Consider the following 21,107-nt stretch of genomic DNA (forward strand, 5'->3'; position numbering starts at 1 on the left):
AAGGTGCGCGCGGTTGCCCTACCTCCGCACCGCCCATACGATTGTGCCATAGAGTTACAATCTGGTGCGGTTCCTCCTCGTGGCAAAGTCTATCCACTGTCGGTAGCGGAGAATGAGGCCATGGAGGAGTACGTGAGGGAGGCGCTTTCACGCGGACACATTCGCAAATCTTCGTCCCCGGCAGGGGCTGGATTTTTCTTTGTGAAAAAGAAGGGCGGTGAGTTGAGGCCTTGCATCGATTACAGGGGTCTCAATCGCATCACGATCAAGAACGCTTACCCGATACCCTTGATTTCCGAGCTGTTCGATCGCCTTAAAGGGGCCACGGTCTTTACCAAACTCGACCTGAGGGCGGCATATAACCTGGTAAGGATCAAGGCGGGCGATGAGTGGAAGACCGCGTTTAACACCAGGACCGGTCATTATGAATCCTTGGTTATGCCCTTTGGGTTGTGCAATGCGCCCGCAGTCTTTCAGGAATTCATCAACGATGTTTTCCGTGACCTGTTGCAGCAGTGTGTGGTGGTCTATTTGGATGACATCTTGGTATATTCTGAATCCATGAAGGCCCACATTCTGGATGTCAGACGAGTGTTGCAACGGTTACGAGAGAACAAGCTGTTCGGTAAGCTTGAGAAATGCGAATTTCACCGATCCCAGGTAACCTTCTTAGGTTACATCATTTCCGCTGAGGGGTTCTCCATGGATCCTGAGAAGGTTTCGGCTGTCTTACAGTGGCCCCAGCCCAGTGGTCTTCGTTCCCTGCAGCGCTTTTTGGGCTTCGCCAATTATTATCGGAAGTTCATCAGGGACTTTTCCATGCTGGCCAAGCCTCTCACGGATCTGACCAGGAAGGGCAGTAATTCCCAGGTCTGGCCGCTCGAGGCCATCCGAGCTTTTGAGGCCCTAAAGTCCGCCTTTGTGTCAGCTCCGATTCTGTCGCATCCCAACCCTGGGTTGCCCTTTGTCCTCGAGGTGGACGCGTCTGAGACGGGAGTAGGCGCCCTTCTGTCTCAGCGTAGAACACCAGAGGGTCCTCTGCTTCCTTGTGGGTTTTACTCCCGGAAACTGTCTTCCGCTGAGTGCAACTATCAGATTGGTGACAGGGAGTTATTGGCCATCGTGCAGGCCCTTAAAGAATGGAGGCACTTGCTCGAGGGTTCGGTGGTTCCGGTTCTCATCCTGACGGACCATAAGAATCTGACCTACCTTTCTGAGGCCAAGAGATTGACACCACGTCAGGCCAGATGGGCTCTGTTCTTGTCACGTTTTAATTACGTGGTCTCCTACCTACCCGGTTCCAAGAACATCAGGGCGGATGCCTTATCACGGCAGTACTCCGAGCTGTCCAGGGAGGAGTCGATTCCGACTTCGGTCATACCTCCGAATCAGATCCTGGCCGCCATTCGCACCAGCCTGACCTCTCCCCTGGGTGAGCAGATTTTGGCGGCTCAATCTGGTGCTCCCTCTGGGAGACCCAACGGCAGATGTTTTGTGCCTGAGGAGTTGCGCACTCGGTTGTTGCGAACCTACCATAACTCCAAGACCGCGGGGCATCCTGGAAAGAATCAGCTGTCCTGGGCTGTTTCACGTCTGTTCTGGTGGCCTTCCCTACGTTCCGACATCGCCGCATATGTAGCGGCATGCTCCGTTTGTGCCCAGAGTAAGTCCCCTCGGCACCTTCCATTGGGCCTTCTGCAACCCATAGCCACCGGGGAGCGCCCATGGTCACACCTGGGGATGAATTTCATTGTGGACCTCCCTGCATCCCGAGGCCATACGGTCATTCTCATGATTGTGGATCGGTTTTCCAAAATGTGCCACTGTGTTCCTCTCAAGAAGTTACCCTCTGCACAAGAGTTGGCCACGATTTTTGCCAGGGAGGTCTTCCGGTTGCACGGTTTGCCCAAGGAGATTGTGTCGGATCGGGGGAGTCAGTTTGTGTCCAGGTTCTGGCGCGCCTTTTGCTCCCAGTTGGGGATTCATCTCTCCTTCTCCTCGGCCTACCACCCTCAGTCCAATGGGGCCGCAGAACGATCCAATCAGGCCTTGGAGCAATTCCTTCGTTGCTATGTCTCCGATCACCAAGACAATTGGGTTGACCTCCTGCCTTGGGCTGAGTTTGCCAGGAACACGGCGGTGAACTCTTCCTCTGGGACGTCTCCCTTCATGGCCAATTATGGGTTCCAACCTGCCGTGTTACCGGAGGTATTCTCTCCCCAGGATATTCCGGCTGTGGAGGATCACCTTTCCGTCCTACGTGCTTCTTGGGTACAGATCCAGAAGTCCCTTGAGGTCTCTGCGCAGCGCCAGAGACTCCAGGCTGATCGCAGACGAGCGCCTGCTCCTTCCTACCAGGTCGGAGACCGTGTATGGTTGTCCACCCGCAACCTCAACCTTCGAGTGCCCACTCCCAAGCTGGCGCCTCGCTTTGTTGGTCCCTTCCGAGTGCTTCGCAGGGTAAACCCGGTAGCCTATGCCCTTGCGCTTCCTCCTGGCATGCGGATCTCCAACGTGTTTCATGTCTCCCTGTTGAAGCCACTGGTGTGTAATCGTTTCACTTCCTCGGTTCCTCGGCCTCGTCCGGTCCAAGTGGGCAATCGTGAGGAATATGAGGTGAGCAATATCCTGGACTCACGCCTGGTCCGCGGTCGGTTGCAGTTTTTGGTCCATTGGCGTGGTTATGGTCCAGAGGAGCGTTCCTGGGTTCCCTCCGCAGATGTCCATGCTCCTGCCTTGCTCCGAGCCTTCCACGCACGCTTCCCTCAGAAACCGTTTTGTGCTCCGCGGAGGAGGGGCCCTTGAGGGGGAGGTACTGTCATGGTCTTACCTTCTTGCTGTTCTCCTTCGTTTGACATGTGCTGGCGGCCATCTTGGTTTCTGGGTTTCTTGTAGCCTTCCACCCTGTGGCTCCTCCTTCCCACTGGGAGGAGCTGGATGCCTAGCTCATATATATAGGAGGTCTGTGGCTTCAGTTCCTTGCTTGGTCCTCTTGTGTTCACATGCTTCTAAGACTGCTGCTGCTTCTGGTTCCTGATCCTGGCTTCGTCTGACTACCCTTCTGGTTCCTGATCCTGGCTTCGTCTGACTACCCTTCTGGTTCCTGATCCTGGCTTCGTCTGACTACCCTGCTGGTTCCTGATCCTGGCTTCGTCTGACTACCCTGCTGGTTCCTGATCCTGGCTTCGTCTGACTACCCCTCTGGTTCCTGACCTCTGGCTTCGCAAAGACTCTGCTCGGTTTCACCATCCGTTTGGACTTTTGCTTTACAGCTTTATTTTCAATAAAGCCTTCTTATTTTCTCTTATCTCTTGTTGTACGTCTGGTTCATGGTTCCGTGACAGTACTCTAGAAAATTTTGTATAGCTTCACGCCATACCTCGCCCTCTTGGAGGGCACATACTGGCGGAAAATGAGTCTCCCCTTGAATGCAATGAGAGACTCATCAACCGCGACCTCCTTCCAGGTACATAGGCCTCCATGAATTTGGCCCCGAAGTGATCGATGACCGGTCGTATCCTATACAGACGGTCATGGGCAGGACATGCAGACATTTCCGGATGGCCTCAAACCGGGAGCGTTTCTTGGCCGTACTGTAAAGTGGGGTCTGGTAGAGGACGTCCCCACTCCAGTAATGCCTGACACTGGGTTTCTTGACCAGGCCCATATGCAGCACGAGGCCCCCAAAATGTCCTCATCTCTGCTGCACTGGTCGGCATCCAGCCACCGGGCCTGGCCAAAAAGGAGCCCAGGTGTTGAGCAATGAACTGTTGGGCGTACAGGTTCGTCTGCTCCGCCATCAGCTTTACCAGTGGGTCACTGAAAAAATGGCAAAAAAAGTCATATTCAGTGTAGCCCACTGTGCAAATCTGGATTCCTGATTGGCCTAAAAAATCAGGAATCAAGGGCTCGTATCGCTCTGGGGTACACCAGACAAGTTCACTGGCAAGGTGCTCTGGTGGATTTAACTGGTGGGCCGGAAAACTAGTACGAGACCCAGAGTTGCTTGTACTAGAGTGGGCCACAGGGTCCCTAACATGGCGGTCCCCTTGCTCCGCTTGGCTGTGTCTCCGCCACCTTGGGGGACGAGGATGACAACAGGAAAGTGGGTCATCCTTGTCCTCACTGGGACTCTCGGAGTCGGAGGCAAGCTGGGTGTATGCCTCCTCGGCCGAGAACGTCCGGCGGGCCATAGGGGAGTGTGGTGCGCGTGTGTGTGGGGGCACGGGTGTTCGCGAACTCACCCTAAAACTAACAGAAAAAAAAAAAGGGGCAGAAAATGTGAAAAAAAAATTCAAAACCGTTGATCAACCATCCAAAGTTGATCAGCGGTGGGGTGTGTGATGCGCTAACAGTGGGCCGGACTCTAAGAGTGCCGGCCACAGTCAGTGTACACAAAAAAAAATAATAATAATCCTGCACCCCAAAAATGTTGGGGGGCGGGGGCAAGCGGCAGCACCCCTGGGGGGTCTAGTGTCACACAGCTGTGCTGTGGACCCCAGACACCCTAACTTAGGGTGATGCAATCAAAGTTTTTCAAACTAACTTTCCCTTTATTTTCCCTGCCTAGCCCAACCTTTCCCTATACTTTCCCTAAGTACCTGCTGTTCAGATGGGGGGTGCTGGGGCACAGATCGGGTCCTGGGGGGCACAGATAGGGTGATGCTGGCACAAATCCACGAGGTGCAGGCAGCGCTCCTCTCTCCTCCGGCTCCGGGACACAAAAGGAGGAGGAGAGAAGCGCTGGCAACATTTGAATCTGCCGCCGGCCCGCCCACCAACCAATCAGAGGCGATCATGAGAAGTGATGTCACCATCACCTCTCAGGATCGCAGGATGGTGATTGGTGGGGTAAAATCACACCACCCTCACCATCCTGTTCCGGGTTATCGGGTCTTCAGAGACCCGAATAACTCGGAAACGCAGAAAACCGCAGTTCTGAATTGACCTGCGGTTTTCTGCAATCGCTGACATGGGGGGTCACAGGACCCCGCCGGCGCATTTAGCCTAGGTGCCTGCTCAATGATTTGAGCAGGCACCGGGTTCCGATCACCGCCCGCTGGGCGGCGGTGATCGGAACCATACATGACGTACCGATACGTCATGTGTCCCTAAGTACAAGGACAACATGACGTACCGGTACGTAATTTGTCCTGAAGAGGTTAATGTATCATTTCCCCTTATCATACATTCTGGCGAAATTTCTTCCTTTCAGTGCTGCTTCTTGCTCCAAACTTTCTAGAATCTTTGGGGTTGGTTTTCTGGCATATAATGAACATCTTAGTTCATCTGCTTGGACTATATTTGTTTGAGGCAAGACTAATGCTGCATCAGACTCTTCTACCTCAGACAGGTTCCTTTGCTCTTTAACTTCTACTCTATCTATCTTTGCATCCTCTAACAGTGGCATGGTAATACTAGGCTCAGACATTTTACCTTAAATGCTATAACAATCAATACGAATAGTAAAGGACCTTTCACTTTAAATGCAATGTGCAACATTTTAGCTCAGCTCAACAGAGCTTTAGTTAAGCAATGTAACATGTGCCCGACACCATCCTGTATAGAAATTAAGGAGGGACAAACAGCCCTGCACTGTGTTATATGGAGACTCATATGCCGACTTGTATTTGCCTCATTATTTTTCTTCTTAATTTCAGGAAGAACATTATATTTTCAACTTTGTCAATACGGTTGATAGGTTCACCGGTCTGGACTCCTGGAGTTATTTAATGCTTTTTTTAATATATATTTTTTATGGCCCCTTCCTTTTATTTTGGAGGATCTCATTACTGAGCTACACTTTGCATTCTGATGCCCCCATTTGTTGATATACACTGCTCAAAAAAATAAAGGGAACACTTAAACAACACAATGTAACTCCAAGTCAATCACACTTCTGTGAAATCAAACTGTCCACTTAGGAAGCAACACTGAGTGACAATCAATTTCACATGCTGTTGTGCAAATGGGATAGACAACAGGTGGAAATTATAGGCAATTAGCAAGACACCCCCAATAAAGGAGTGGTTCTGCAGGTGGTGACCACAGATCACTTCTCAGTTCCTATGCTTCCTGGCTGATGTTTTGGTCACTTTTGAATGCTGGCGGTGCTTTCACTCTAGTAGTAGCATGAGACAGAGTCTACAACCCACACAAGTGGCTCAGGTAGTGCAGCTTATCCAGGATGGCACATTAATGCGAGCTGTGGCAAGAAGGTTTGCTGTGTCTGTCAGCGTAGTGTCCAGAGCATGGAGGCACTACCAGGAGACAGGGCAGTACATCAGGAGACGTGGAGGAGGCCGTAGGAGGGCAACAACCCAGCAGCAGGACCGCTACCTCCGCCTTTGTGCAAGGAGGAACAGGAGGAGCACTGCCAGAGCCCTGCAAAATGACCTCCAGCAGGCCACAAATGTGCATGTGTCTGCTCAAATGGTCAGAAACAGACTCCATGAGGGTGATATGAGGGCCCGACGTCCACAGGTGAGGGTTGTGCTTACAGCCCAACACCGTGCAGGACGTTTGGCATTTTCCAGAGAACACCAATATTGGCAAATTCGCCACTGGCGCCTTGTGCTCTTCACAGATGAAAGCAGGTTCACACTGAGCACATGTGACAGACGTGACAGAGTCTTGAGACGCCGTGGAGAACGTTCTGCTGCCTGCAACATCCTCCAGCATGACCGGTTTGGCATTGGGTCAGTAATGGTGTGGGGTGGCATTACTTTGGAGGACCGCACAGCCCTCCATGTGCTCGCCAGAGGTAGTCTGACTGCCATTAGGTACCGAGATGAGATCCTCAGACCTCTTGTGAGACCATATTCTGGTGCGGTTGGCCCTGGGTTCCTCCTAATGCAAGACAATGCTAGACCTCATGTGGCTGGAGTGTGTCAGCAGTTCCTGCAAGACGAAGGCATTGATGCTATGGACTGGCCCGCCCGTTCCCCAGACCTGAATCCAATTGAGCACATCTGGGACATCATGTCTCGCTCTATCCACCAACGTCACGTTGCACCACAAATTGTCCAGGAGTTGGCAGATGCTTTAGTCCAGGTCTGGGAAGAGATCCCTCAGGAGACCGTCCGCCACCTCATCAGGAGCATGCACAGGCGTTGTAGGGAGGTTGGATCAGCCTGTAGTGTGTTTTTCCACTTTAATTTTGAGGGTGACTCCAAATCCAGACCTCCATGGGTTGAAAAATTTGATTTCCATTTTTTATTTTTGTGTGATTTTGTTGTCAGCACATTCAACTATGTAAAGAACAAAGTATTTCAGAAGAATATTTAATTAATTCAGATCTAGGATGTGTTATTTTTGTGTTCCCTTTATTTTTTTGAGCAGTGTATATTTTTAAGGGCCGTGGATAGGGACCATTTTGTTTCTTCTTTACTCTGGCTTCTCCTTTTAGAAGTCATTGGAGAGAGAGGGATGTTATGGAGCCTTGAGCCTGGTCACATCACCCATAATATTGGCTCTGGCATCAGGCGTACAAAATGGTGGCCTTCCCCTTCCCTGCCCACGCCACACCCACTTATTTAGATCTGGCGTGAGTGGGGAAAAGTGGTAGATTGCAGCACAACTAACCATCGTGCCACAATCTGCGTCTAAAATATGGCGTATTTCAGCATGATAAATGACCCCAATAGTATAACCACTGGGCTATTTATTAAAATTTTTATGTATAGCACAACCTGCTGTTTGGTACCATTTTCTTATTCCTCTGATGACCCCACTGAGGTGTTGGCACACATCAGTTTAAATCTTCATTTTTTACCAGTCAAATCTTATAGTATGTTAGAAGCTGTGGCATTTACAGAGATAGAGAGAGAGAGCTACAGCAGAAAGGACACTCCCTCTGAGAAGGGACATTTTCCCCTGAGCTGACAACTTGATAGAAATCTAGCAGACCAATTGGAGCAAGGAATGGGGAGACCTCTGGATCCATGTAAGGTATGTGGCTGCTTCTTGTTTGAAGGAGATTCTCCTGTCCTGTATGATCTCCAATTTTCACTTTTTACATCAATAAAGACATAACCACTTTAAAGGGGTTCTGTATTTTTTTAAAACTGATGATCTATCCTCTGGCTAGATCATCAGCATCTGATCCGCGGGGATCCGACACCCGGGACAGCGGCCTGCGCGATAATCAACCTCCTCAGGGCAACAGTGCTCAGGTTACATCACTGGGCTCAGCGCATGCCCAGTGAGACTTTTGAGGCTGTTGCCCTCAGGAGCTTGATGATCGCGCAGGCGGTACTGAGCCTGCGCGAGTTTTATGGCCGCCGACAGGATGAAGGATGGGGCATTTCTAGAAGGTAGACGATGACGTGGGGAGGGGGCGGAACCGTTTGCCGGGGCTGTGGGAGGTTATTTGAGGATCAGGAGGCGTTCTTGGGCACCGGAGAAGGAAAAAAAAAATAAACTCTGGGCACCTTGGAGCCTCATTAGCATATCATAAAAAGCGCTTTAATATCAAAAGGACAAAACAAAATAAAGTAAAAAGAAGACTGCTGGAAATAAGGTGCTTTAGTGAACATACCGATGGTGACAGCTTAAAATGGTAAAAGCGGGTGACAGATTCCCTTTAAGCACATGTGCAAATAAATCTTTGTGGTTGGCACTGGAAAGAAATCAACTTTGTGTATGCAAATGAGCTGAAAAGTCCCCGATGATGTTCCCAAGCCTGGCAAGCCTTCTCAATTTCTTCGGTAGACTCTACCCAGGACTTCCACTTTCATGTTGATGGACAGCTCCAGCATTGTGCTACTTCACTGTGTGACGCACTGAAATCTCCCAGTGCATGCGCATTGCAGTCCTTAAACCATTGTACACGGCAGATTGAGTTCTCTGCATGTACTCATTTTCAGTGGCTTATACTGTACAATGATGGAGTATAACAATGGGGCTGTCAACTACTACCGGGGGTAAGAAGCTGAGCAGGGTTTACCCATGAGAGCCAGAACACTTGCCGTGTAGTGTTGAGCGAGCATGCTCGGCCGAAAACCATTTCGGCTCGAGCATCGCTATGCTTGGCACATGGCGGTACTCAGCCAAGTATCGCATGTGCTCAAGCGCAATGCTTGAGTCTCCTTCCCGCACGTTTCATGGCTGCTAAGCAGCCAATAAACGTACAGGTAAGTAATGCCCTCACTGTAATGCCAGTAAGCATGTTGCTACTGGCATTACAGTGATTGGCTGGCCGGAACGCGTCATCGGGTGCTATATAGCACCCGATGACACATGTTCGGCTTATTCGAAGTCAGGGAGAGCTGAGCATAGAAAGGGACAGACAGTGTAGGGATTGTAATTGAATATTATTTCTGAACAAAAACGTTTCAGAGACCAAAAAGTCCCTGTAAGGACTATTGTGTGACAGCAGCAATATATGTTTGTAGCGCAACCTGCGCTAAATTGCTCAGTGTTAGGGAGAGCTGTACATAGGAAGGGACAGACAGTGTAGGGATTGTAATAGGAAGATTTTTATACAAAAAACTTTTCAGAGACCCAAAAGTCCTTTTAAGGACTATTGTGTGTGACAGCAGCAATATATATTTTTAGCGCATCCTGCGCAAAATCCTGTGTAATAGGCTGCTGCAGACAGTTAAATTATTTGCGCCACATCTCCTGTGTAAAGTGTGCGCATCCCTAAAATATCAGTGACATCCAGTGCTCTTTTTCCGTAGACGGTGTCCGCTGCGTACAGTTAAATTATCCACGCCACATCTCCTGTTTAAAGTGTGCGCATCCCTAAAATATCAGTGACATCCAGTGCACTTTTTCCGTAGACGGTGTCCGCTGAAGACAGTTAAATTATCTGCGCCACATCTCCTGTTTAAAGTGTGCGCATCCCTAAAATATCAGTGACATCCAGTGTACTTTTTCCGTAGACGGTGTCCGCTGAAGACAGTTAAATTATTCGCGCCACATCTCCTGTTTAAAGTGTGCGCATCCCTAAAATATTAGTGACATCCAGTGCACTTTTTCCGTAGACGGTGTCCGCTGAAGACAGTTAAATTATCCACGCCACATCTCCTGTTTAAAGTGTGCGCATCCCTAAAATATCAGTGACATCCAGTGCACTTTTTCCGTAGACGGTGTCCGCTGAAGACAGTTAAATTATCTGCGCCACATCTCCTGTTTAAAGTGTGCGCATCCCTAAAATATCAGTGACATCCAGTGTACTTTTTCCATAGACGGTGTCCGCTGAAGACAGTTAAATTATTCGCGCCACATCTCCTGTTTAAAGTGTGCGCATCCCTAAAATATTAGTGACATCCAGTGCACTTTTTCCGTAGACGGTGTCCGCTGAAGACAGTTAAATTATCCACGCCACATCTCCTGTTTAAAGTGTGCGCATCCCTAAAATATCAGTGACATCCAGTGCACTTTTTCCGTAGACGGTGTCCCCTGCGGACAGTTAAATTATCCGCGTCGCATCTCCTGTTTAAAGTGTGCGCATCCCTAAAATATCAGTGATATTCAGTGCACTTTTTCCGTAGACCGTGTCCTCTTCTGACAGTTACCTGACCAGACCCACATCTGCTGTGTAACGTGTGTGCTTCAAAAAAATTTCGGTGACATAAAATTCAATTTTTCAATAGACGGTGTCCTCTTCTGACAGTCGGGAGTGGGTCATTTGCGTGCCCCCCACTTGCCTTACTTGGATGTGGTAGCCGTTTCTCAGGCTCCCTCTCCGGAATCGAACACTGTTTCCCCTTTACCCATGATCACAATGTTTGGCGCATAAAAGCACATCGAAAGTTGATAGGTCAGACATCCAAATAGATCATCGACGTCATGGGGACCTGCGATCAGGCAGAAGTTATCGAGAGTCAACAAAGAGGCAGCAGGCCCTAGCCCATAATGTATGCGATGGTCTGCTCACCTGCACGCCCTCAATCATAGTTTTTTCAATGGTCAGCTAAGCAGCAGGCGCTCTCCCATAAGAGTCTGGTCAACACAATCCTCACCGCCGGGGGTCACATAACTAATTAGCACGGAGGAGTCTCGTTGGTTATCAGAATTAACCAGACAAATCGCTCCACCAACTCAGAACGGCCATGCACCATCACCCACAGAATCGAGAAAGAGCTATCAATCTGTCAATCCTTTCCGTGTCCGGGCCGGGTGAGGTTTCCCATTTTGAGTCAAATTAAGTTGCAGGCTCCACTCCTGGTGGTGCCCGTCCGTCAATTTTCAGCTTTGCAACCATACTCCAGAAAGACTTTGGTTTCCCGGAAGCTGCTCGGCGGGTCATGGCAATAACGTCGCTGGATCGCCTGTCGGCATCGTTTATGGTCCCTCCAACTTTCGTTGTTGATTAATGAAAACATTCTTGGCAAATGCTTTCACTGTGGTTCGTCTTGCACCGGTCCACAAATTTCAGCTCTAGCGGCGCAATACGGATGCCACCAGCCATCCCTCTTAATCATGGCCCCAGTTACAAAAATTTACAAAATATTTGGCATAGCTTGAACTTTATATACAAGTAAATATACATGAAAGAACATTTCCTAACAATTTTTCCTCTAAAATCGATTTCATCTTTGATTATGTGCCAGTGGCGTATAGAGAGAAGTGAGGGCCCCATAGCAAGGATCAAACCAGGCCCCCCAGACAGGACAGAAGGGTTTCTGTCTAAACCCTTTTCAATGACCCTTGGGCCATTTTTCCACTGCTTCATTTGCTAAAAGTTGTTCCTTTAGAGGGTAGAGTCCGGACCAAGTTTTCACCTCCAGTAGAAGAGGAGATAATCCCAACTAAGACGGGGCCCCCTCTTGCCCTGGGCCCCATAGCAGTCGTATGGTCTGCCTCTATGGTAGTTACGCCCCTGTTTTGTGCGTATTATTGTCAGTCTGTAAAAGTGGAGTACTAATCGGACAACATCGTTCGCAGCAGCGACCGGGGAGTCCAAGATGCATCCAGACATTCTCCCCATGCTGTTCCTGAACCATTTTCGTGGTGTTGCCATCAATTTCTGACATTTTCCTATGAACCAGGCACCCTCCCCTCTTCAGATCAGGGGTACCTAGTTTAATCCTCGGGTTCTCCTATTGATTTCCATTATACTCGGGTGCTCGGTCGAGCACACGAACATCCCGATGTGTTCGGCCCGAGCCCCCGAGCACCCAAGCACTACGGTGCTCGATCAACACTATTGCCGGGCTTGCTGGCCAAACTTCTTGGCTAATGCTAGAAGACCATGTGTGGTCATAGGTCCCTCTGGTCATCATATCATTATTGACATTGAAGGACAACTTTTAGAAGACCGTTGGCATAATGTCCCCTACTAGAGATAAGTGAATCTAACCTAAAAAGTCAAAATTCAAACCAAGTAAAAAAAATAAAAAATCTTTTGATATTTGAACTGAAAGTTATTCAGTTAGGGAGAATCAAGGGATGGAGAGAGAGATTCAGATAGAATCGATTAGGACCTGATTTTAATCACAAGGGCACGTAGGACAAATCAGACCTGAAAGAATTTTAAGAAATGCCTTACTGATTTTGGGGGGCATAGAAGGATGGTTTGATATTAGGGTTCAGCGAAGCGCACTTCAGATCATAGATCCGAAGTTGCTTCGTTCAAAACTTCATTTCATGCTGTAAAAAGATCAGTCTCCATAAAACATTTAATTGTATGGGCCGCGTGGAGGTGAAATTCGTTAAATCCAAAGTCTTACAAGATTTCGGTGAAGAACTTCAGTCTTCTACAACTTGAAACTATTTTAAAACTGCAGTAATAGTAAAGGCAGCTCTCACCTATTCCTCTGCTAGACGAGCAAGGATACCGCACCTGGATGTGCATAAGACAAATTAAAGAAGAAAAATCCAGCTCCACGTCATAGCTGGAAAACTTTATTCATGCGGTTAAAATCTTCAAATACAGGACAGTTTCGTCAACGCGTTTCAGACCATGTAACAATTTTGGTCCTTCTTCATGACATGTGAAACTTGCAAAAGATTGTCCCTTATGTGCTCCCATTTTTTCACATACTCCTGGCCGTGCAATCAGTAGGTCACATGGCCCAGAGAAAACACAACCGGCACAATTGCTGTTAACACTTAAAAAGCCATAGACTCAGTGTGGTAGATTAATGCAAAATAATACAAAAACACATATAAACCTGTGAGAAATAAAAAATAAAAACACATATAGCCCTACTGAAAAAAGACAAGCAAGTACAAAAACTGAAACAAAAAAACAGAAACAAAAAACAAAACAAAAAAACAGCACAAAACATCCCCTTAATACTGTAAAATGAGATTGTGCATTTTATTCAGACCCCTTGGCTGTTGTGAGTCCAATTGAAATATCCAAAATGCCTCTCTGTTTAATAATTTTCTTCTGTGGTCCCCCCCCCCCCCTCCCTCTTGCTGGAATACCAACTCTTTTGATCCCCTGCACTACTAAATGAGACGTGTCACCACCATGCACTACTGCAAAATGTAAACTCGCCGCTGAAATGTTGCGGCTTTTGTAGTGGGGAACATCAGATATATGCCTACGGACTCTAGCTTTAATTTCATTACTAGTACATCCCACATATTGTACGTTGCAAAGGTCACATGTAATCTGATATACCGCAAATTTGGTATTGCAATTCAAGTAGGATTTTATATCATATTTTTTATTATTTGCAGTAGATCTGAAACATTTACTGATCTTGGTGTGTTCACAGCAAATGCACTTGTGATGGCCACATTTCTAGCTGCCTTTGTTCACAAGCCATGTCTGTGGTGAGATTTTTTATATCCTGAAACAGACTGGGGCTGATGATGTTACCCAAGGAAGATGCCCTGCGAGTCCATTGTTTGTCACAAGCCAGTAACAATGAATATTTCTTAATAATCCTACAGATTTCTGAATATTCCTGGTTATATTGAGTGACAAAGACCGTTGCCTGGTTCCGGGGGATAGATGGACAGTTATAATGGTCAGACAGTTTCTGAGGAAAAACTAGGGATTGTCTATCCATAGCTATCACAGAATTTCTAACAGTATAAATATATTTTTGTGAATAGGACCTGCAAAACAGTCTGTTAGTTACATTAGTGGCCTCTCAACAAGAAGGAGATTATCTTTCTGCCCAATATCTCGTTATATCCATTTTCCATTCCCTCCCTATAGTCCATAAGGGGGTTTTTCCTCCGCCGCTCAGGCCAATTGTTGCAGGAATTGGATCTTTCTCTGAGAGATTATCTGAGTGGATTTACTCATTGCTGCAGCCATTGGTTCCACTGATTCTGGGTTTCCTTAAAGATTCCAGGTCCGTGTTGCAGGATTTTTCTGATTTTGAATGGAAAATGGAATATAGATGGATTACAGCGGATGTGGTGTCATTGTACACCAGCATCCCACATCATTTGGCTATAATATCCCTTCAGTGGTTTCTGCGCCTATACAGTGATTACTCGGTGAAATTGCAGGATTATATGGGGATTGTGTTGGAATTTCTTCTTGCACATAATTTTTTTATGTTCAATGACAATTTTTATTTGCAGTGTCGATGGGGGCCAAGTTCTCTCCCTCCATAGCCAATATATTTATGGCATGGTAGGAGGGACACTTTCTCCTCATCGACACTCATCCCTTTTGTGATCGGATACAGTGGTATAATCGTTACATCGATGACCTGCTTCTGGTTTGGTCTGGTGATGTGGCGGCCATACCACTGTTTGCCGATCATTTGAATTCTTGTTTGGAGGCTATATCTGTTAGTCTCCAGCATGAAACCTGCATAGTCAACTATCTGGATTTATGGGAATTCCAAAACTTCCAGAGCGGATACTTCCACTTTCAGAAAGGAACTAGTGTAACATCCCAAAGTTATGTTACTAAACTCTTTCCCCCGCTACTATTTGTTGGTAAGATGTGGCTTGTCATCTAATGTGATTTTATTTAATATTCCTCACAAATGTGCATTGAAAGCCTTGTTTGAATGTACTTTACTGTAATTTTCATGTTCACCAGCAGGTGGCAGCAATGTTTAGCAAGGCCTTAGTTCAGTTTAGTGTTTCTAGCCTGGAATAGTTTATTCCAGTTTAGCTCCCCCCTCTTTGAGCAGAGTGGGCTCGCCCATGTCCTGCCTCATGGGAGGAAAGTTAGTGTGCCAGCCACCCCGGCTAGGGGAAGGCTGTGCTGGTAGGAGCTCCCAGAAAATAGGGATCCCAACCCAGGATCTCGTCTCGGCTGAGACCAAAGATCTTCATCCCCATTCTGAGCCTTCAGCTTCAGCTGGTAGGAAGCAAGCAGCACCTCCAGAACTCCAGGAAGAGCCATTCCCTGTAAGCTAACTGTGAGTACCATCCAGAGACCAGGAGAAGCCAAATTCCTCCTCAGCTAGTCATTCCCATACACAGCAGAAGATAGACAGAGCAGAAGATATAGATTACTGCCATATTCTCCAGGCACATGATAGGAGCAGAAGAGATAGTGATCCCTGCCATACATTGCCAATACCTGCTGGGACCCAAGACTATTGATGTAACTCATATGGATTAAAGCTGCAACCAGTCACGACATGTTGAATTATATTCCAAGTCTGGATCTCATTCATTGCTACCAAAACCCTCAATTACTCTTACTAGCAACACACTCATTTATTGCAAGTGAGCCAGGATCCAGGAGTCCAGCCGTACCAAGGTAGGAGACACTGTTGACACTATTACTACTGCTACACAGAGACATTACACCACTCTAGCATGCCTAACCTGGTACGTGAGTTGCAACACCTTAAAGGGCCCTGAGACTGTAACCTGCGCACGCTGCAATTGGTGTCACAAAAACTCTTAAATATCATTTACACCTGCCCCAGTCAGTGCATATTATTGCGCCAGTGTGCATAATCCTAATCCGGTTTACTGCACTAGCCGGCAACACTATTTTACGTGCAACCTCATGTCACCCCCCCCCCCACACACACACACACACACACCATATTCAATATTCCCAAGGGAGAATTAAACCGAGCTCGCCGTAATTGTTTTGATTTAAATATGTTTTTGCAGGAGGCCACTAATGTAACTAACAGACTGTTTTGCAGGTCCTATTCACAAAACTATATTTGTACTGTTAAAAATTCTGTGATAGCTATGGATAGACAATCCCTAGTTTTTCCTCAGAAACTGTCTGACCATTATACCTGTCCATCCCGGAACCGGACGACGGTCTTTGTCACTCAATATAGCCGGGAATATTCAGAAATCTGTAGGATTATTAAGAAATATTCATTGTTACTGGCTTGTGACAAACAATGGACTCGCAGGGCATCTTCCTTGGGTAACATCATCAGCCCCAGTCTGTTTCAGGATATAAAAAATCTCACCACAGACATGGCTTGTGAACAAAGGCAGCTAGAAATGTGGCCATCACAGGTGCATTTGCTGTGAACACACCAAGATCAGTAAATGTTTCAGATCTACTGCAAACAATAAAAAATATGATATAAAATCCTACTTGAATTTCCAATACCAAATTTGCGGTATATCTGATTACATGTGACCTTTGCAACGTACAATATGTGGGATGCACTAGTAATGAAATTAAAACTAGAGTCCGTAGGCATATATCTGATGTTCCCCACTACAAAAGCCGCGACATTTCAGCGGCGAGTTTACATTTTGCAGTAGTGCATGGGGGTGACACGTCTCATTTAGTAGTGCAGGGGATCGAAAGAGTTGGTATTCCAGCAAGAGGGGGGGGGGCCACAGAAGAAAATTATTAAACAGAGAGGCATTTTGGATATTTCAATTGGACTCACGACAACCAAGGGGTCTGAATAAAAGGCACAATCTCATTTTACAGTATTGAGGGGATGTTTTATGCTGGTTTTTTGTTTCTGTTTTTGTACTTGCTTATCTTTTTTCAGTAGGGCTTTATGTGTTTTTATTTTTTATTTCTCACAGCTTTATATGTGTTTTTGTATTATTTTGTATTAATCTTCTACACTGAGTCTATGGCTTTTTAAGTGTCAACAGCAATTGTGCCGGTTGTGTTTTCTCTGGGTCATGTGACCTACTGATTGCACGGCCAGCTGGTCAGGCAGAACATAAGGGACAATCTTTTGCAAGTTTCCCATGTCATGAAGAAGGACCAAAATTGTTACATGGTCTGAAACGCGTTGACGAAACTGTCCTGTATTTGAAGATTTTAACCGCATGAATAAAGTTTTCCTGCTACGACGTGGAGCTGGATTTTTCTTCTATAATTTTAAAACTGCAATCCAAAGTTGGCTTCGCTACCAAGACTTCGGGTTGCTTTTTTAAAATGGTTTTCAAGTTGTGCAATCAAAGACCGAAGTTCTTCACCGAAATCTTGTAAGACAATAATATGAGGTAATCTTTGCTTTATTTCCTGGTGGGGGTGGGGGGTTATTTATTTGAAATGGTTAAGAATTTAAGCTCCTCCCATGCCCCTCCCCCCCAAAAAGAAAAATATATATAAATTGAGAACCTTGATCAAGGTTTTCATCTCACATTACGTCCTGTCTTCAACCATGAGCTCCCTCATTGGAATTCTCAGCCTCTTATCAGCTCTTGCAGCAACAAGTACGTTTTTGGAAGTTTTTTTCCTTATATTTTTTTTTTTTTTTTTTTGGATAAAAGCACTACTAAGCTCCGCTTTGTGGTGTGAGATGAACTATAACAGATCGTTCTCAGATGCCACTGATCTCAGAACATTGCATCAGAAAAATGTGCTGGCAACTAACAGTGTAATAAGTAATTAATGTCCTGATTGTGCCATCTCTTTAGGCTTTGCTCTTACGTGTACACAGTGCATTTCTACTACTACTTCGATATGCTCCGGTCCCAGCATTACCTGTCCTACAGGACATCAGTGTGGAACTGCATACTCAGAATCTGATGTTGGTGAGTAGCCTGATTATGTTCAATCTTTTCTAATGGTTTGAAGGAGTTTGACTCTTACGTAACTTACGCTTAATTGTCGATACAGATCTGTACCTTCCCAGTAGACTTTGTTTTCCAGTTTCTAATAATTTTTAATACCCCTGTTTACTGTCAATGAATTGCTACATTTGGTCCTGTATACATCCAGGGGCTGAAAACCCTAAGAAGGAGTAAGGTACTACATGTGTCTCAGGGCTAGAAAACCCTCTGTGAAGCAGACAGTCTGAAGTCAAGATTAATACGTTTTACCTGCAGTGATACATTGTGATAAAAACTAGTGTTGAGCGCGAATATTCGTATTTACAAATTTTTATCGCGAATATCGGCACTTTGAGAATTTGCAAATATTTAGAATATAGTGCTATATATTCGAAATGACGAATATTCATTATATATTTTTTTTTACCTGTTACATGTGTGCTTGCCAGCTGAAGGCTGGTGTTGGTCCCATGTTCATATATGCCCACGCTGCTGAGAAAAATTATGTTTTAATATATGGAAATGAGCCTCTAGGACAGGGGTCAGCAACCTCCGGCACTCCAGGTGAAACTACATCTCCCATTATGCACATTTGCTTGGCTGTTCTCTAAACTCCCACAGAAGTGGAAGGATCATGCTGGGAGTTGTAGTTTCACAACAGCTGGAGTGCCGAAGGTTGCTGATCCCTCCTCTAGGAGCAATAGAAGGGAGCTGGTGTAGATTTAGAAGTGGCTGTGGATCCGCCAAAGTTATGTAGAGCCTAGCGCCTCTACATAACTTCAGCGGATCCACTGCCAGCGCAAGGGGTTATTACGACTGATGTCTAAAATGACCGTCTCAATAAATAACCCCCTAAGCCTTTATTCTGCCCAACGTGAAGTGCACGGGGGCCTCACTCGAGTCAGGAGCGCAAAGGAAACAACAGACGAGACTGTTAAACAGGGATATTTGGGTTTACTTCACAGAGGCTTAATGTGTGATGGTTGAAGCTTTCTCAGGCAGAAGTGAGAGCACAATGTTTGGGGGGCTCCAAAACCCCACAGTCCCAACATAAGGTGGTCAGTAAGGTTCATCTTCAGATGGGTGTTGCCTCCTCCTCGTAAGTAGAATAACCCCAGGGAAGGAGGTGCTGCAGATTTGTGGTACAAGGGTGGCCAGTTGTGACGTGGGGTGGTGCAGATATTACAAATGTCACAATTACAGGGGGAGTAAACGAAATATGCTTACAAGTCTTCCCCCTATTGAAGAGGCAAACCCAGCAGGAGTGTCAAACACACATTACGTCAGTCTACCCTTACAAGCACCACACGTTGCAACAGACTTAACCCCTTAATAACAGGGACATTTTTTCATTTCCGTTTTTTACTCCCAGCCTTCCCAAAGCCATATTGTTTTTATTTTATCATTCACATAGCCGTATGAGGGCATTTTCTGACGGACAAGATGCACTTTTTAATGGTAGTATTTACAGTTGCATAAAATGTGGTGGGAAGTGGGGAAAAAATTCCAAATGGGGGGAAATTATAAAAAAAAAAAACACCATTCCGCCAGTTTTATGGAGGGATTTTTTTAACACCATTTCCTATGCGGTAAAACTGACCTGTTACTTTTATTTTCCAGGATGGTACCATTACGGCGATACCACTTATGTATATTTTTTTTTTGCATTTTAATACCGAAAACATAATTTTTTTTTCATCACCATATGGGGAGCTGTGTTGGGGCTCTTTTTTCTGTTGAGTGGGTACTTTTCAATGATACCATTTTGACGTGTGTATGACTTTTTCATCACTTCGGCCTTTTTTTATTTTTTATATTTTTATATTTTAATAGTATGGGTTTTTTTGCATGTGGCAATGCCCATGAAGTGTATTTTTGTTTGTTTACATATTTTTCTTTAGGTTTTGAGGAAAAGGGGGTGTTTAGAATTTTTTTATTTCTTATTTTTATATTTTTTATATATATATATATTTTTTTTTACACTTTTTTACAGTTCCCACAGGAAAATAACAATCAATTGCTTTTCTCATAGACTCTAATGCATTAACATTGGAGTCTATGAGAATTTTACTACGTTCCTATGGAGACCTGCCACAGGGAGGGGCTCTATAGAAACTAATATGCAGCAGCCATCTCTAACACAAGAGAACATGGGCTGCCACATACACGCTCCCCAGATCCCTGCCGGAGATAGCCAGAGCACACCTGGAAGTGTGTGCTTCCGTATTTTACGGCATCCAGATGTCGTGGTCAGGTTTGACCACAGCATCTGAAGGGTTGAAAGTCCGCACAAAAGTGCCGGGTGTCTGCTGTTTAAAACCCTAAGAAGTATCAGTACATGTGTCTCTGAGATAGACAATCCTCTGTGACTCAAACAGCCTCGAGTCAAGATTGATACATTTTAGGGAGGTTTCGCACTAGCATTATGCCATTCCGTTATACAGTTGTGTTCAAAATTATTCAACCCCCACTGAAATTGAGTGTTTTGGCCAGTTTGACATTGATTTTGATCATTTCAGTCATTTTGTTTACAATTAAATCAAAGAGGCACTTGTAAGTCAGACAAATATAACATAACATTTATAATGAAATAACCACAAATGTCTTTTCTGTGCTCACATCATTATCAGTTTTATTCAACCCCCAAGTGACATTCAATCTTAGTACTTAGTACAACTTCCTTTTCCAGTTATAACAGCTTTTAAACGTGAAGCATAGCTTGACACAAGTGTCTTGCAGCGATCTACGGGTATCTTCGCCCATTCTTCATGGGCAAAAGCCTCCAGTTCAGTCACATTCTTAGGCTTGCGCGCTGCAACTGCTTTCTTTAAGTCCCACCAGAGGTTCTCAATCAGATTTAAGTCTGGTGACTGCGATGGCCACTTCAAAATGTTCCAGCCTTTAATCTGCAACTATGCTCTAGTGGACTTGGAGGTATGCTTGGGATCATTGTCCTGTTGAAAGGTCCAACGTCTCCCAAGCCTCAGGTTTGTGATGGACTGCATCACATTTCCATCCAATATCTCCTGGTACTGAAGAGAATTCATGGTACCTTGCACACGCTGAAGCTTCCCTGTACCTGTAGAAGCAAAACAGCCCCAAAGCAGGCAAGGTGTTCTTTTCTTCATAGGCCTTGTTCTTCCTCCTCCAAACATAGCGTTGATCCATGGGCCCAAACTGTTCTAATTTTGTTTCATCAGTCCACAGAACACTATTTCAAA

The sequence above is a fragment of the Bufo bufo genome, chromosome 1 (genome assembly GCF_905171765.1).
Source record: "Bufo bufo chromosome 1, aBufBuf1.1, whole genome shotgun sequence".
Taxonomy (NCBI): domain Eukaryota; kingdom Metazoa; phylum Chordata; class Amphibia; order Anura; family Bufonidae; genus Bufo; species Bufo bufo.